The sequence below is a fragment of the Piliocolobus tephrosceles genome, chromosome 8, assembly GCF_002776525.5.
Source record: "Piliocolobus tephrosceles isolate RC106 chromosome 8, ASM277652v3, whole genome shotgun sequence".
Taxonomy (NCBI): Eukaryota; Metazoa; Chordata; class Mammalia; order Primates; family Cercopithecidae; genus Piliocolobus; species Piliocolobus tephrosceles.
Genome location: NC_045441.1, coordinates 140,450,099 through 140,469,539, shown reverse-complemented (window position 1 = coordinate 140,469,539; position 19,441 = coordinate 140,450,099). Strand labels below are relative to the sequence as shown.

Genomic DNA, 19,441 nt, shown 5'->3' with positions numbered 1-19,441 from the left:
TAGAAGTGGAAAACTTTAAAAATCACCTTATGCTATATTTAGAATCTCTTATTCTGTGGATTGTCATCTTACATGGGGTTTCAAAAACCTCTGCCATTATTTATTCAAATATTCCTTCTGGCCGGGCGCAGTGGCTCACGCCTGTAATCCCAGTACTTTGGGAGGCCGAGGTGGGTGGATCACCTGAGGTCGACAGGGAGAAACCCCTTCTCTATTAAAAATACAAAATTTGCCAGGCATGGTGGCACACACCTGTAATCCTAGGTACTCAGGAGGCTGAGGCAGAAGAATAGCTTGAATCCAGGAGGCGGAGGTTGTGGTGGAGATTGCACCATTGCACTCCAGCCTGGGCAACAAGAGTGAAACTCCGTCTTAAAAAAAAAACAAATATTCCTTCTACCCCACTCCCTCTTCTCCTTCTAGAATTCCAATCACATATGTCAGACTTTCTAAGGATGGGGTGTATTTCTTACAGCCTCTTCAGTGTTGCCCAGCCTTTCCCCCGTCACACTTCATTCAGAGAGGTTTCTTCTGATCTCTCCGGGGGCTCACTTTTCTCTTCAGCAGTATCTGATCTGCTGAATCCACTGAATCCTCCATTTTGGCTACTGTATTTTTTAGATCTAGTATTTTGTTGTTTTTCAGGTCTGCTTTGCCCCTTCATATTAAGTTTCCAATTCCTTGTTGAAATGTTTTTATTCAACTTTTATCTCCATGAACATACTAAACATATGCTTTAGCGTCTGTCTGGTACTTCCACTGTCTACAAAGCCTGTTTCTATCCTCTGTTATCTGTGCAGGTTCTTGTTAAGGTTGTCTCGCACTGGGCCTGGTTACACTGACTTGGTTGTGTGGTGGACACTCTATTTGAAAAATCATTTCAGAAATCATTTGAGACATGAGATGTTATCTTCCTCTGGAGAACATTTTCATCTGCCTCTGTGAGGTGACTGGGGTCACCAGCAATTTGAGATTACCCTAATCCATTTCACCATTTGAGATTTACTAAACCCCCAGGTGACCCCATGGAGCTTCAGTCCAGGCAAAGGCTGGCGCACTCCCAGCCCATGAGTGTTCTGGACGGCAGTCTCTCAAGGCTTCAACATTAACCCTAGGTGGCTCACCAGATTTCTTACCCACGGCAAGTCCTAGACTCCAGTTTTTGTTCCTGTCCTCCTGTGAGTCAGTTAACTACACTCCCCAGCCTCTCACCTGCTCTTCCAGAACAGCAAATAGCGGGCAAAAGTGGCCCTGGGTCAGAGGCTCATGTCTCTGGATTTCTACCTCCCTAATCTTAGCCCAGTAATTCTTTACTATGTTGTAAATTCCTTGATGCTTTTCAGAAAAGTATCAGCTGGCTTTAACTAGGTTACTCAGACCATTATCGGAAGCACAAGGCCAGGGCTATTTTCTAAACAGTTGTTTTTGCATTTCAAAGTGTGCAGGCTAGGTACTGCCAAAAAAAAAAAAAAAAAATCAGCAAATCAAACTGTGACCGAATCTTGGGCCATTTTTTTGGAGACAGGGTCTCACTGTCACCCGGGCTGGGGTGCAGTGGTTATGCTCATAGCTTACTATAGCCTCCAACTCCTGGGCTCAAGCGATCCTCACCTCATCCACCCAAAGTACTGGGATTATAGGCATGAGCCACCATGCCTAGCTATTGGCCTTTTTCAGAAAATTTTTTTTCTCCATACACAGTGAACTGTATAGGAAATTAATTTCTGAGTATCTACCATCTCAACAGGTTTAGAAAGCTGACAGACTTAATCAATCTGGCAAGTCACCAGATCCTAGCTCATGCTGTTAACCAAGCCCAGTAAATAAACATCGCAGTTACTGTCGTTTGCAGGTCCCGTTGAGCATTACCATCCTGCACAGTGTTCTGAATTCCAACTGCCAGTACCTGTATCTCTCTGGCTTCTGAAGCCCATCTACCCATGTGCAGGGCAGGCCCAAACTACAGGGGAATGTGTACCGACCTACCTGAGGGCAGTCCTCACAATATACTGATTAAAACGACCCCAGCTTCCTTAAATACAGCCTCCCTCCAAACTCCCAGTGGAAAAATAACAACTCAGACATACGTATTCTACACTGGCTATAGAATTCCCCAGCACAATCAAGCTTCAGTTGTCCACAGCGGGACCTGGCTTGAAAACATGCCCTTTATTGGCTGTCTCTCCTAGATGGCACACTTCATTCCCCTACTGGTGTGTCCTGGGATTGATTACCTGGCAAATACACAACTTGGATTCAGATTTCAATCTCAAGATCTGCTTCTAGAGGAATGAAAACTCATCAATTCAGGTTTCAACAGAAAAGGAACAATTTGACAAATCCTTAGATGCACTAATGAAAAATCTAATAAAGAGAGCCTTTACAGCTTTTGTTGCCTTAAAGTGCAAAATAATGCATAGAAAAACGTTTTTCTGAAAAGTAGTAACATACCTTTATACTTGCAAGAACAGAACATTAAAAAGTGATAACCTTGTCTCTCTTTTTTTTTTTTTTTTTTTGAGACAGTTTCACTCTTGTTGCCCAGACTGGAGTGCAATGGCGCAATTTCAGCTCACCGCAACCTCCACCTCCCAGGTTCAAACGATTCTCCTGCCTCAGCCTCCCAAGGAGCTGGGATTACAGGCATGCCCCACCATGCCTGGCTAATTTTGTATTTTTGTAGACGAGTTTCTCCATGTTAGTCAGGCTGGTCTCAAAACTCCCGCCCTCAGGTGATCCCCACACCTTGGCCTCCCAAAGTGCTGGGATTATGGGGCGGAAGCCATCGCACCCAGTCAAAAAGTGATAAGCTTTTCTAAGGAAAGCAAAAGCTACCAGGCAGTAGAGTTTGAAATCCTTATTAATCAGGTGATATATAAGAAAGATTAAATTTAGCATAATCAAACCTAGATACAATACTGCAGCACTGAACCTATGTGTCTAAAGCACTGAAGTGGTAACAAGTCACAAAATACAAGTTAAAAAGAAGGTGGTGACTTCACTTTCGGCCACAACATGTAATGAGTATAGAAGCCTTCACTCCTGACGATGACAAAAAGCTGGGAAAACTCAAAATCAATGACTCTTCTGGGACCATCAGAAAACGGAGCTAACAGGGCAAACTGTGCTGGAAACCTGGAAAGACACAGACGAGATCCACTTACTTGGAGCAGAAACTGCCGGAGCCATAAGCTGGTGCTGGAGGCTGGATGTAGACTAGTGAGCCAGTGAGAAGCTCGGGAAGCAGTCTCAGGGGGTGCGGCACCCACACTTCTGTGGACTTTACCTCCAGAAACTCCACCAGGTGGAAGATCCCAGAAAGATCCCTTCTGGCAGGGGAGGGGAAGAGTAATAAGCCCAGAGTTTTCTCTGCCACAAAGTCATTTGCTTCAGGGGAAAAAACCTTTGCCAGATCCTTCTCCTAACCAGGTGAATGCAAAGGGCATTCCTCCCACTCCAGTTCCCTCCAGCCTTCCTGTCATACCTACAGGGCAAAAAAATTTGCAAAGGTCAGGGCCTCAAGGAAATAGGGCGGGAATAGGGGACAGGGGAGAGGAACTCTAACACTAGAGAAATACTTGTGAAGATCACTACCCACTGTAAGAGTGAACCTATGTGAGACCCAGACCCACTGTCAGACTGAGATTTAGCCAGATTCCAGAACTCCCACCTCCCTCACACTTTACCGCCACACCCACAGAGTTCCAACTGTACTAAAAGTGGCTTACAACTCAAAGAGGAAAAAAAAGGAATAAAGCTGGAAGCATCATGCTCCCAGACTTCAAAATATACTACAAAGCTGTAGTGATTGAAACAACATGGTACTGGCATAAAAACAGACACACAGAGCAATGGAACAGAACAGAGAACCCAGAAATTAATCCACAGTATCTACAGCCAACTGATTATTGACAAAGATGCCAAGAATACTCACTGGCGAAAGGGCAGTATCTTCAATAGATGGTACTGGGAAAACTGGATATTCATATGCAGACAAATGAAACTAGCCTCCCACCTCTATACGAAAATCAACTGAAAATGGATCAAAGACCTAAATGTAAGACCTGAAACTATAAAACTACTGAGAGAAAACAGGGGAAATGCTTCAGGGCATTAATCTGGGAAAATATTTTATGAATAAAACTTCAAAACCCCAGGCAACAAAAGCAAAAACAAACACATGGGATTATGTCACATTAAAAAACTTCTACACAGCAAAGGAAACAATCAATAGAGTGAAAAGACAACCTACGGAATGGGAGAAAATATAAGCAAACTACTCATCCAAAAGGGGATTAATATCCAGAATAAACCAGGAACTAAAACATCTCAGCAGGAAAAAAAAAAAAATCAGATTTAAAAATGGGCAAATGATCTGAACAGCCATCTCTCAAAAGAAGACAAACAAACGGCCAAAAAATATATGACAAAATGTTCAATTATCACAAATCATCAAGGAACGGCAAATCAAAAGCACAATGAGGTATCATCTCATCCCAGTTAGAGTGGCTATTACCAAAAAGACAAATAAAACAAAACCAACAAATGCTGGGGAGGATGCAGAGAAAAAGGAACTCTTATACTCTGTGGGTGAGAATATCAACTAGTATAGCCACTATGGAAAACAGTATAGAGGTTCCTCAAAATCTGCAAATAGCATACCATATGATCCAGCAATCCCACTACTGGGCATTTATCCAAAGGAAAGGAAATTGGTATATCGAAGAGACATCTACATGCCCATGTTAACTGCAGCATTATTCACAACAGCCAAGATATGGAATGAATCTGGGTGTCCAACAGATGAACAGATAAAGAAAATGTGGAATATATACACAATGAAATACTATTCAGCCATAAAATGTGTGGAATCCTGTCATTCACAGCAACATGGATGGAACTGGAGGATATTAAGTGAAATAAGCCAGGAACAGAAAGTTAAACACCACATGTTCTCATTTATATGTGGAAGCTGAAAAAAAAGTTATTTCTTGGGAGGCCGAGACTGGCGGATCACGAGGTCAGGAGATCGAGACCATCCTGGCTAACACGGTGAAACCCCGTCTCTACTAAAAAAAATACGAAAAACTAGCCGGGCGAGGTGGCGGGCGCCTGTAGTCCCGGTTACTCGGGAGGCTGAGGCAGGAGAATGGCGTAAACCGCGAGGCGGAGCTTGCAGTGAGATGAGATCCGGCCACTGCACTCCAGCCCGGGCCACAGAGCGAGACTCCGTCTCACAAAAAAATAAAATAAAAAAAATAAGTTATTTCATAGAAAAATCAGAACAGAGGGTACTAGAGGCTGGGAAGGGTAGGGGGAAGGGAGGAGATAGGAAGAGATTTGTTAAAGGATACAAAATTACAGCTAGATAGGAGGAATAAGTTCTAGTGTTCTATAGCACTGTAGGATGACTACAGTTGACAATAACATTGTACAGTTTCAAATACCTATAAGGAGAATATTGAATGTTCCCAACACAAAGAAATGATAAATGTATGAGCTGATGGATATGCTAATTACTCTGATCTGATCACTGATACATTATATGTATAGAAACATCGCTATGTACCCCCATATACACAATTATATGTCAATTGAAAAATAAAATGTATACTGTAAACTCAAGAGTAAACACTATGATGGAAACAAATGCTTATTCCCCAATGTCGCAGAGAAGAATCAGCAATCAGACAAAAAGTTTCCTCAGCAAGGCGACATTTACTCTGCAGAAAGGGTGGTGCCCATCAGCAATCCTGCCACGAGCACACACAGAGTAAAAAAGACACTAGAATATTTATCCTTTACACATGAGGTCCCTATTGCTGTGTCCTGACTCCACTGGCTGGAGCCAGACCTCACAACCTAAACTAAAACCTGATTGGCTAACAGTTTAAAACTTTTCTAAATAGGTAAAGGCAGTGAGGAACAAAGGAAAAAAGGAAGTTGCTTATGAAAGGATTTAGAAAAGTAGTAATATTCCCAAATAAGAGAGAAGGCTGCAAGCTGGGACATGCCTGGGCACGTTCAGCACAAATAATTTGACTAAGGTACAAGGACACAGAATGTATTACGTGGCTGTGAGCATGTTTAACACAGATACTGAAGTCAGAGTATGCTTATTCTGTCACATTTGCTACATAAGGCTTAACAGAGAGTCATTACTATAAAATAAGAAAGAAAGTTAGTTCTCAGAAAAGATATCAATAACATTTATGATTTAAAGGGGAAGCTTTGAAGAGGAACTTTTGCTTTCTATACATTAGAATTTTTTTTTTTTTTTGAGACGGAGTCTCACTCTGTCACCCAGGCTGGAAGTGGCACAATCTTGGCTCACTGCAACCTCTGCCTCCCAGGTTCAAGCAATTCTTCTGCCTCAGCCTCCTGAGTAGCTGGGACGACAGGCATGCCCAGTTAATTTTGTGTTTTTAGTAGAGATGGGGTTTCATCATGTTGGCCAGGCTGGTCTCAAACTCCTGACCTCAAGTGATCCACCTGCCTCGGACTCCCAAAGTCCTGGGATTGCAGGGGTGAACCACAGCACCCAGCTTTAAAAAAAAAAATTTTTTTTTTTTTTTTGAGACAGAGTTTTGCTCTCGTTGACCAGGCTGTAGTGCAGTGGAATGATCTTGGCTCACCGCAAGCTCTGCCTCCCAAGTTTAAGCGATTCTCCTGCCTCAACCTCCTAAAAACTTTTTTAAAGTATAATTGATATGTTACACGGTAACTGACAGAATAATGGTCTCCTCAGAAATGTACACATCCTAATCCCCAGAATTAAGGTAGCAGATGGGATTAAAGTTGCTACTCAGATGACATTAAAATACAGAGATTATTCTGGATTATGTGAGTAGACCCAATATAATTACAAGGGTCCTTAAATGTGAAAGAGGGAGGCAAAAGAGGAGATCAGAGTGAAGCAATGTGAGAAGAACTCGACCTACTGCTAGCTTTGAAGATGGAAGAAAAGGGCCACAAGCCAAGGACTGCAGGTGTCTTCTCAATAGGGCAAGGAAACAGATTCTCTCCCAGAACCTCAAAAAAGTGAAATAGCCCTGCCAACACCTTGAGTTTAGTCCCCTGAGACGCATTTCAGACTTCTGACTTCTAGAACTGTAAGATAAGTTGTGCTGTTAGGAATAGGAAGCTCATACAAGAGATGAGATAAAGTTGAATCACATAAAATGCCCAATTAAAAACAATTAAAAAGCAATGAATGAAAAACAGTTACAAAGATGGAAGATGCTAATCCAACGATATTAATAATCACTTCTACTGTGAACTGTCTAAATATGCCAATCAAAAGAGAGTGCCACAGTGGACAAAATTTTTTAAAAAGACCTAACCATATCATGTCTGTAAGAAACCAACTTGAACTATAAAGATTTAGATATGCTAACAGTAAAGGGATGGAGAAAGATGTAGCATGCTGATGTTACTCAAAAGAAAGCTGGAGTAATTTTAACTGCAGACAAAACAGATTTTTGTCTGATAATCAGGGATAAAAAGGGTCTTACATAATAATAAAAAGGTCGGTTCTCCAAGAAGACGTTAACAATCTTGAATGTGTATGTTTCAAATAAGAAGGCATCAAAATACATGAGGCAAAAACTAAGAAAAATACAGAGACAAATCCACTACTACAGATGGAGACTTCAACACTGTCAGTTATTGATACATCAAGCAGACAGAAAATCAGTGAAGAAATTGGTAATTTGAACAGCACAGCACTATCAATCAACTTGATCTAAATGACATTTATAGAAAATTCCATTCAACAATAGTAGATATACATTCTTCTCTAGCTCACATTCACCAATATAGACCACATTCTGGACCATGAAACGCATCTTAACAGATTCAAGACTAGAATCAAGACTAGAAAGCATACAAAGCATGGTCTCAAATAACATGAATTAAACTAGAAATCAGTAGCAGAGATATCTGGAAAATCCCCAAATATCTAGAAATTAATACACTTCTAAATAACCCATGGGTCTAAGAAGTCTCAAAAATTAAATAATATATTGAACTAAAGTAAAAATGAAAATATAACTTAACATTTGTGGGATACAAAGCATGCAGTGTTTACAGAAAAACATGCAGCATTAAATGAAAATATTAGAAAAGAAGAAAGGTTTGAAGTCAATAACCTAAGCTTTCACTTCTGAAAATCAGAGAAAGAACAATTTGATTCTTTTGTAGTTCATAAGTGTGGTGATTGGGTTTTCATGTGCTTGTGGGAAATATGCCTCCCTCAAATCTTATTACGAAGTCAGCCCATTTTACTTGTCTGACATGAACTTAGTAGAAAAATTAAAAATTTAAAAATTAAAAATAAAAAGGAAAACAATTTAAGCCTAAGGCAATCAGAAGAATAAAATACAATAAAAATTAAAGTAGAAATCAATGAAATTGGAAAAAGGAAAACAGTAAGAGAAAAATCAACAAAACCAAAAGCTGGTTCTTTAAAAAGATCAAAAAAAGTGATAAACCTCTAGCCAGGTAAACGGATTAGACTGTACCCTCTCTTCCCTGAGAAAAAAGAGAAAAGACAAATTACCAGTATCAGCAATGAAGAATGAGTCATCACACTGCTCCCATGAACAGTGAAAGGATAATAAAGAAATATTACAAACAACTCTATACCCACAAATACAAGACGAAATGTATCAATTTCTTTAAACTATCAAAACTCACCAACACAAAAACCTGCACATGAAACCTTACAGCAGCTTTATTCATAACCGCCAAAACTTGGAAGCCAACAACTAAGAGATCCCTCAAAAGATAAATGAACAGTGATACATCCATACAATGGGGTTATATTCAGCAAAAAGAACTATCAAACTACACAAAGATGTGAAAGAAACTGAAATGCACATTGCTAAACGAAAGAAGCCAGCTTGAAAAGGCTACATATTGTATGCTTTCCATTATATGACATTCTGGAAAAGGTAAAACTATAGAGATGATAAAGAGATCAGTAGTAGTCAGGGGCTCATAGGGTGGAGAGGCAGAGGGTTCAATATGAAGCACGGGGGAATTTTTAGGGCAGGACAACTTCTGTGTAATATGACAGAGGCAGATACATGATCCAGTGCTGGAGGTGGGGCCTGGTGGGAGATGCTTGGATCATGGGGGTGAATAGATCCCTCATGGCTTGGTACTGACTTCCTGACAGGGAGTTCTTACAAGATCTGGTCATTTAAAAGTATGTGGCACCTCCCTTACCACTCTCTCTTGCTTGCTCCTGCTTTCACCATGTGACACGCCTGTTCCCCTTTCGCCTTCTGCCATGATTGGATGCTTCCCAAAGCCTACCTAGAAACCAAGCAGATGCCAGCACCATGCTTCCTATAAAGCCTGCAGAACTCTGAGCCAATTTAACCTCCTTTCTTTATGAATTACCCAGTCTCTGGTATTTCTTTATAGTAATGCAAGAATGGCCTAACACACACCCAGATCTTGGTTTTTAGTATCATTCTCCAATAAAAAAAGACCAGGAGTCCTTAGGAAAATGGCTGATTCTAAGACTGGGACAGGAAATACGCAAGATGGCTCTTGCAGTGCCAGAAAATAAGGAAGTGCTCAATAAAACAAACCAAAACCACAATGTCGGGGGCACATCAAAGGGACAGATGGAACCAACTGAAGAGCTCATAATGGCCATAGCCGTGACAATCATCTGAATAAAAAAATAAAGTTGCATTGCATTATAACCCAAAGTATAAAATAAATGTCCCTAAGTCCAAACTGAGAGAAATAAATGACTAAATAGTAAACAGGACAGAATATAACAGATCTCCATGCAGAATTCCAAATAATTTAGACACTTCACCCTCAGGGGTGGGCTGTGCACGTTGACTTCCTTCCAAAGGACTACAGTACAAGAAGGGAAGGTGGGGAGGAACTTTACAGTGGAGAAACCTGACAACCACCACCTCAGCGGTAATTGAGATTACCCTCAATAATGATAAACACAGACACTGTGTATCCTTAATAAGGTATGATGACAATGGCATTTGACCTCTGTAGTCTTCCTCCCCAAAACATGAAACAAATCCCAGCTGAGGGACATCTACAAAACACCTAACTAGAGACGTATACCTCATTTAAACATTTCGCTTTATTGTGCTTCATTGATATTGAGGTTTCTTTGTTTTGTCTTTTTTTTTTTTTTACAAATTGAAGGGTTGTGGCAATCCTGCATTGACAAAGTGTATGAGCACCATTTTCCCATCAGTATTTGTTTACTTTATGTTGCTGTGTTACATTTTGGTAATACTCACGATATTTCAACTTTTTTATTACTATGATATTTGTTATGGTGATCTGTGTCGATGATCTTTGATGTTACTACTGTCATTGTTTCGGGACACAAGGAACCACATGCAGATGTGAGACAGGGAACTTACTTGATAAATGTGTGTGTTCTCACTGCTTGACCAAACCAGCCATTCCTTTGTCTCTCCCCATCTCCTTGGGCCTCCCTGTTCCCTAAGACACAACTGTATTGAAATCCAGACAATTGATAACTCTACAATGGCCTGTAAGTGTTCAAGGGAAAGGAGAGTCACACATCTCTCACTTTAAATAAAAAACTACAAGTCATTTACCTTAGTGAGGAAGGCACGTGGAAAGCCAAGACAGGCTGAAAGCTAGGCCTCTTGCACACAAAGGAAAAGTTCTTGAAGGGAATTAAAAGTGCTATGCCAGTGAACACAGGAATAAGAAAGTGACACAGCCTTAATGCGGATATGGAGAAAGCTTTAGTCCTCCAGATAGAAGATCAAACCAGCCAAAACATTCCTTTAAACCAGTCTTAGGGCTAGGCCCTAACTCTCTTCAATTCTATGCAGACCGAGAAAAGTAAGAAAGCTGCAGAAGAAATCTTTGAAACGAGCAAAGAATTGCTCATGAGGTTTAAGGAAAGGTATCATCTCCACAACATAAAATGTAAGGTGAGGCAGCAAGTGCTGACGGAGAAGCTGCAGCAAGTTATCCAAAAGATCTAGCTAAGATCACTGATGAGGTTGGCTACGCTAAACAATATATTTTCAATGTAGACTAAACAGCCATCTATTGGAAAAAGATGGCATTTAGAACCTTTCATAGCTAGAGATATCAATGTCCGGCTTCAAAGGATAGGGTGACTCTCTTGTTAGGGGCTGATGCAGCTGCTGACTTTAAGTTGAAGCCAGTGCTCACTTACCATTCTGAAAATCTTAGGGCCTTTAAGAATTATGCAAGATCTACTCTGCCTGTGCTCTAGAAATGGAACAACAAAGCCTGGATGACAGCACATCTGTTTTACAGCATGGTTTACTGAATATATTAAGCCCACTGTTGAGACCTACTAATCAGAAAGATTGCTTTCAAAATATCACTGCTCACTGACAATATACCTAGTCACCCCAAAACTCTGATGGAGATATATAAGGAGATAGATGTTGTTTTCATGCCTGCTAACACACTGTACATTCTGCAGCCCATGGATCAAGGAATAATTTATACTTTCAAGTCTAATTATTTAAGAAATAAATTGCATAAGACGACAGCTGCCACGGATAGTGATTCCTCTAGTGGATCTGTGCAAAATAAATTGAAAACTTTCTGGAAAAGCGTTATCATTCTAGATGCCATTAAGAACATTCATAGCCAAGCATGGTGTCTCATGCCTGTAGTCCCAACACTTTTGGAGTTGGAGGCAGGAGGGCTACTTAAGGCCTGGAGTCTAAGACCAGCCTGGACAACAGAGGGTTACTTGAAGCCTGGAGTTCAAGACCAGCCTGGACAACAGACCCAATCGCTACAAAAAAATACCAAAAAAAAAGTTGGGCATGGTGGCACATGCCTGTAGTCCCAACAACTCGGGAAGCTGAGGCGGGAGGACTGCTTGAACCCAGAAGTTTGAAGCTGCACTGAGCTATGACTGCAGCACTGCGCTCCAGCCTGGGTGACAAAGCAAAACTGTATCTCACAAAACAACAACAACAAAAACCCACTCATTAGAGGAGGTCAAAATACCATTTTTTTTTTTTTTTAGTCCACATTTGCCAGAACAACAAAATATCAATATTAACAGGGGTTTAGAAGTTGGTTCCAACCTTCATGGATGAGCAACAGCTTCAAGACTTCAGTGGAGTAAGTCACTGCAGATAGGGTGGAAATAGCAAGAGAACCAAAATTAGAAGTAGAGACAGAAGATATGGATGTGCAAAGAAATGGTTTCTTGAAATGGAATCACTCCTGGTGATGATGCTGTGAACATTGTTCAGACAACAAAAAGCATATTACTAAACTTAGTTGATAAAGCAGCAGCAGGGTTTTAGAGGATTGACTCTAATTTTGAAAGAAGTTCTACTGTGGATAAATTGCTATCAAACAGCTACAGAAAAATCTTTTGTGAATGGAAGAGTCAATCAATATGTCAAACTTAATTTTACTTCTGCCTTATTTTAAGAACTTGGCCGGGCACAGTGGCTCACGCCTGTAATCCCAGCACTTTGGGAGGCCAAGGCAGGTGGATCATTTGAGGTCAGGAATTTGAGACCAGCCTGGCCAACATGGTGAAACCCCACCTCTACTAAAAATACCAAAAAATTAGCCGGGTGTGGTGGCGCATGCCTGTAGTACCAGCTACTCGGGAGGCTGAGGCAGGAGAATCACTTGAAGCAGGGAGGCAGAGGTTGAGGTGAGCCGAGATTGCACCAGCCTGGGCAATGGAGCAAGATTCCATCTCAAAAAAAAAAAAAAGAACTTGCCACAGCCATCCTAACCTTCAGGAAGCATCAGCAGGCATCAATGTTGAGACAAGACTCTCACCAGCAAAAAGATTACCACTCACTGAAGGCTCAAATGATCATTAGCATTTTTGAACAATAAAGTATTTTTAAAATTAAGGCATGCACATTGGGCTTTTGTTTTTTTTTTTTAGCTGTAATGCTATTGAACACTTAAAAGATTATGGTATAGTGTAAATGTTAGTTTTATTTAGTTTTATATGCAATCCCCCCACATTTGTGGGGCTCATTTTGTGATAGTCCCTTTATTGCAGTGGCTCAGAACTGAACCCACAATATCACCAGCGTATGCCTGCATTTCTCAAAACTGTCAAGGTCATCAAAAACGAGGAAAGTGTGAGAAATTGTCACAGCCAAGAAGAGCCTAAAGAGACATAATGACCAAATGCAGTGTGGTATCCTGGATGAGAGCCTTAGCTTTTACCTATTGTCCTTAGAACAGCAAAAGCACATTAGGTAAAAACTAAGAAAATCTGAATACAGTATGGACATTAGCATTAACTGAAATACACCATATTAATGTAAGATGTTAATAACAGGGGAAATTGGATATGGGATGTGTGGGAATTCTCTAATATCGTCACAATATTCTGTAAATCTAAGGCTAGTCTAAAACTAAAAGTTTATTTTTAAAAGAATGGGAGTCAGGACATAGATTATTTTATATCACCAAAATCATCTAATTCTGGCCAGGCACGGTAGCTCACACTTATAATCCCAGCACTTTGGGAGGCTGAGGCAGGTGAGTCATTTGAGGTCAGGAGTTTGGGACCAGCCTGGCCAACACTGTGAAACCCCATCCCTAGTAAAAATACAACAATTAGCTAGGCAGGCATGGTAGCAGGCGCCTGTAATCCCAGCTACTCAGGAGGCTAAGACAGGAGAATCGCTTAAACCTGGAAGGTGGAGGTTGCAGTGAGCCGAGATGGCACCACTGCACTCCAGCCTGGGCGACAGAGTGAAACTCCATCTCAAAAAAAAAAAAAAAAAAAAGGAAAACCCATCTAATATCTGAGATTTGCTTCAATTAACCAAAAAGGGCAGGGCTATGGGTTTAAAATAAAATAAAATAAAAAAGATTACTAATAGACTTTTAAAAATCTATTAATTTTTTCATGTCTGAAAATTTCCATGATACGCTTTTTAAAAAAGAAAGCATCTGGGCTAGGTGCAGTGGCTCATGCCTGTAATCCCAGTACTTTGAGAGGCCCAGCAGGCGCACGGTTGAGCCCAGGAGTTCAAGACTGGCCTGGGCAACATCACAAAACCCTGTCGCTACAAAGAATACAAAAAAAAAAAAAAAATTAGCTGGGCGTGGTGGCACACGACTGTGGTCCCAGCTACTTGGGAGGCTGAGGTGGGAAGATCACCTGAGCCTGGGGAGGTCAAGGCTGCAGTGAGCCAAGTGATCATGCACTGCACTCCAGCCTGAGTGATGGAGCAAGAACCTATCTCGGGGGGGAAAAAAAAAAAAAAGTACCTGACCCAACAAACTACTATTCCTTTAAGCCTGACACTTATATGAAGGTGCTGGATTCTGTATGCGTATTGGTTTCTAGAGGTTATAATGTGTCTACATGATTTAGTCTTCAACTAAGTCTTGTCCATGGAGTCAAAGGACACAGCCTCCAGAGTCCATTCTCATGGGTTTGGTGTGTGTCTCTGTATATGTTAACTATTTTCTCTTTACTTCTGCTGCTTGTTATTTCATACAAATTTCATTGTAACGTTACAAGGTAGTCTCTAGGTAAGGGAATGCTCACATGGACATGTGTGTAGAAGGGTGTGTAGACATGCAGAGTAGTCTGAGGGATGGATTTTGTTGTAGTCTCCTCACTCCAAGTCCACTTTCTACACTCTACTCCAGTGGTTCTCACCCAAGGGATAGGATATTTGGTAATTTCTGGGAAAATGTAGCAACCCGCGGGAACTTTAGGCAATGTCTGAAGGCATTTTTGGTTGTCATACCTGGGAGATCCTATTAGCATGCACTGGGTAAATGCCACGGATGCTGCACATCCTACAATGCACAGGGCAGTCCTCAATATCAACGAATTATCTGGTCCAAATGTCCATAGTGCCAAGTCTCAGAAACCCTGTTCTGCGATGCTGGGGCTGGGACTCTTAAAAACAGCATTTTCCAAACTACCCATAAATGTGACAACTTGGATGAATCAAAGGAATTATGCTGAGTGAAAAAGTCTAATCCAAAAGCTTACTTACTGTATGATTCCATTTATATAACATTCTTGAAATGACAAAATTAGAGAAACAGAGAAGAAATTAGTGATTGCCATGAACTGGGGACAACAGGGATTTGGGGGGTTGTGGAAGGGTTGAAGATGGGTGTGGGACGTCAATATCCTAGTTTTAATATTACACTATACTTTCACAAGATGTTACCATTGGGGGAAATTAGGTAAAGGGTACACAAGATCTCTTCATATTATTTCTTATAATTACATGTGAATCTACAATTATCACAAAACAAAATGCTTTATTTTAAAAAGAAGAATTTTTAGTTCCCATGATGCAAAAATTTGAAAGTCCAATCTTGTCAGTAAGGAAATGCTAATGACTTTAATATTTCTGTAAGATTTAATATTGAGTTTATATACTTTATAGAATAAGATAGTAATAAGCACCAATTCTAGTTTTTGAGAAATATTGAATTTAAGAAGTATCCTCTTAACAAAAAGTACCAAATACCTGGTACTTTATATATACCATATGTATATACACATACACACACACACACACACACACACACACTTTATATATACCAAATACCTGGTAACTTAATATGAAATAAGAAGTCAGAATTTTCTGGAAACACTTTGGAGACAGAGAATAGATTCCCTAGCAATTTATAAATACAACATCAGATAATAAAAGTGACTTGCTAGCCATTTATAGAATGCATTTCATACCAAATTATGAATTCCATAAATGAGTTTAAGAAAATATCTGCTGGTTTGCTTCCTCCCACTCCATCCCACAGTAGATTATTTGGCATCTTTTATGGGATGAATTGTGTTTTCCCAAAAATTCATGTTGAAGTCGTAACCCCCAGTACCTCAGAATGTAACTGTATTTACAGATAGAGTCTTTACAGAATAATTAAATTAAAATGAAGCCATTAGGCTGAGCCCTAGTTAAATAGGACTGGTGACTTTATAAGAAGAGGAAATCTGAACACATACTGACGGAATTCTGCCTCAGCGCTGCCTTTGGACTCAAATTGCAACAGTAACTCCTCCCTGTGTCTCTGGTCTGCTCCACAGATTTCAGATTTGCTAGTCTCCACACACTCCCAACAATTTTTTTAAGTCAATTCCTTAAAATAAATCTGTGTGTGTGCGTTTGTGTGTGTGTATATACACATCCTATGGGTTCTGTTTCTCTGGAGAACCCTGACTAACAAACACAGCATCCTTTCCAATAGCATGAATAGGCTCACACATTTAGTAACATGAACGTGCCAAGCTCAGTGGCTCACGCCTGTAGTCCTAGCACTTTGAGAGGCTGAGGTGGGCGGACTGCTTGCACCCAGGAGTTCAAGACCAGCCTGGGCAACATGGTGAAACCCTGTCTCTACAAAAACACAAAAAAAATTAGCCAGACATGGTGTGCACCTGTGGTCCCAGCTACTCAGGAGACTGCAGCAGAAGGATCACTTGAGCCCACTAAGTCAAGGCTGCAGTAAGCCATAACCGTGGCCACTGCACCACTTCTGCCAGGGAGACAGCACGAGACCCTGTTTCAAAACAAAAAAAAAAAAAAAGAAGAATCATTAAAACTATAAACTTCATGTTATCTATATTTCATCACAATAAAAAAAAAACAGATCAGTGTGCAGGAAGGTGTACAGGAAGGAGCAAAAACAGAAAAAAGTTAGGTAGACCTTTTTACTATCCTAAAGATTTTTAAGTTAACTGATCAATAGGTTGTAAGGATAATACATGCTTTCTCTTTTAAAATGCAATTTATAATGAAGTTCCCTTGTCTTTTTACCAACTCTTTCCAAGTTTCTAAAAATATACTGAAAACTAAAGAAAACATTTACAAATATTAATCTTAAAAATCAATTAAAGCTATTACTATAAGTCAAAAGGTGATGGCCAAAATTAAAAAGCAAAAGGACAAAAACAGAAAAACGATCTATAGCAAATGAGTCATGGGATTAGATAAATGAATAAAGTATTAGATTAGTGGAACAAGTATATAAAAAAAGACTTCACCAGAGAAACATACAAGGAAATACATTGGAAAAGTCTTCAGTCTCAATAATTAGCAAAAACAAGTAAATAAAAATAAGATACTATTTTCTAACACAAACTAGGAAAGTTTTTCTAAATACTTACATTCAAAGTATAGTAGTTAAACGATATACTTATCAATGATGAAATTATAAATTGGAAGGTTTATTTATTTATTTTTGTAGAGATAGCAGTCTCACTACGTTGCTCAGGCTGGTCTCGAACTCCTGGTCTCAAGTGATCCTCCCAACTTGGCCTCCCAAAGTGCTGGGATTACAGGCTTGAGCCACCCAGCCAAAGTGCAGAGTTTTTAAAAAGCAGTCTGACAACATCATGAGGGCCTTAGAAACCATTACACATTTTGGTCAGTAATCTTTTTCTCTAGGGAAAAAAAAATCGCAAAGAAATAATAAATCGGGGCCGGGCGCGGTGGCTCACGCCTGTAATCCTGGCACTTTGGGAGGCCGAGACGGGCGGATCACGAGGTCAGGAGATCGAGACCATCTTGGCTAACACGGTGAAACCCTGTCTCTACTAAAAAATACAAAAAAACTAGGCGGGTGAGGTGGTGGGCGCCTGTAGTCCCAGCTACTGGGGAGGCTAAGGCAGGAGAATGGCGTGAACCCGGGAGGCGGAGCTTGCAGTGAGCTGAGATCCGGCCACTGCACTCCAGCCCGGGCGACAGAGTGAGACTCCGTCTCAAAAAAAAAAAAAATAATAATAATAATAATAAATGGGGTGGAAAACTTTAGCATATCCTGAAGCAAACTTCGAAGTGTGCTACAATAAAGATATAAGCAAACTATATGGAAATGAGGATGGAGACATTAATTTTGCATGAAACACTTGAAGATGACTTCCTAAGTAACTTGAGATTTAAGTGTTGGCTTTAAGGATTAAAATTCCAATGGCCAAATACTGAAATATTTCAAGGAGAAAGTTCAAGTCTTGGACAACTGCAACCTGTACATTTTCAGTTTTCCAAAGAGAAAAGCAAGTAGAATGGTTGGCTGTAATAACGGCTACAGATGAATCACAGCGCAAGATAAGGTTACTGGAAGGTAATTAATTATATGAAGACAGGAAGGGGCTCTGATGCTGAGGATGAGAAGAATTAACTTGTTCTGCACGCAAAAGGGGTATTGTATTTAGGCAAATATATCTTAGGGAGAACATTCTAGCAGCTGTGTGTAAAATGATTTGGAACAGAGGGAAAAAAAATCTAGAACCAAGAAATCTAGTTAGAAAAATTCAAGTAAGAGGCTCTCATAGCGTGATTTAGAACTGTGAAAGTGAGTGCAAAGGAGGACCAGCGGAACTGCCCACACTCATCAACTTCACAGGGCATGGGCCCCCAGGGGACAAACAGATAATGAAATCAATACACAGCTTTCAAGCCTCAGTGACAGGGACCACGGAGAGAATGGGCTTGAGAGGATTAACAGAAGATGAATGTTGTTTTAGACATGTCACATTAAAGAGAACACTGATAATGGAAATGCCCTTGAGATTCAAGTTCAAATGTAAGCCTGAGAGAAGTGTTTAAAACCAAAAGGATAGTTTAAGTTACAGGAAAATAATAGCAAAGGAGAGTTTAAGTAACGCAGACAGCAAAACGAGTTAGGGAGCAAGCACTGAACCTCTGGGAACATGTACATTTAAGGACTGTGTGGAGGAGGAAGAACCCAGGAAGGGCCTGAGAAGAAACACAAAGCAGAATAATAAGAGGGTCTATCGACAGCAATGTGAAGTGCCACAAAGATTTACAGAGAAACTAAGACAGGCGAAAAGAGGGGTAGAGCCATCAGATTTAGCAACTAGTAAGGTAAGAAGATCTTTAAGAAAGCAGTTTTTAAAATGTGAAGAAGAGTTTGTCAGTTCCTCAATATGTTAAACATGGAACTGCCATATAACCCAGCAGTGCCACTCCACTATATATAGGTATACTGTATAAATATATAGTATATACATATACAATATACTTTTGAGTATACAGTATACCCAAAAGAATTGAAAACAGGGGTCAGATACCTGTGAACACATGTTCACAGCAACAGTATTCCCAATAGCCAAAAGGTGGAAACAATCCAATATCCTAGAGGATGAATGGATAAGCAAACTGTGATATATACACACAATGGAATATTATTCAGCCATAAAAAAGAATGAAGTATAATGCATGTTACAGCATGGATGAATCCTGAAAACATTATGTGAAATAAATCAGACACAACAGGATAAATACCATACAATTCCACTTATATGAGGTATCTAGAATAGGCATAATCACACACACAGAAAGGGGCTGGGAAATTGGGGAGTTATTGCTTAATGGTTACAGAGTTTCTGTTTGGGATAATGAAAAAGTTCTGGTGATAG

At 40.1% G+C, this 19,441-nt stretch overlaps 1 protein-coding gene and 1 non-coding gene across 4 annotated transcripts in view; one reads left to right on the top strand and one right to left on the bottom strand.

Annotated features, from left to right (window-relative positions):
- GALNT11 (polypeptide N-acetylgalactosaminyltransferase 11) overlaps positions 1-19,441 on the bottom strand; it is an 82,168-nt gene that overhangs the window by 44,721 nt on the left and 18,006 nt on the right. The window contains exon 1 of one of the 3 annotated variants that reach the window (XM_023225366.1): positions 3,165-3,185. The exons of the other annotated variants lie outside the window; for them this stretch is intronic. The gene's annotated coding sequence lies outside the window, so the exon portion shown is untranslated. Of the gene's footprint in view, positions 1-3,164; positions 3,186-19,441 lie in introns of those variants that run through there. 3 annotated transcript variants of the gene reach the window in all.
- Positions 8,191-8,296, top strand: LOC111551542. Its single transcript, XR_002734393.1, has one exon. It is a non-coding gene; the product is annotated as a small nucleolar RNA U13 (small nucleolar RNA).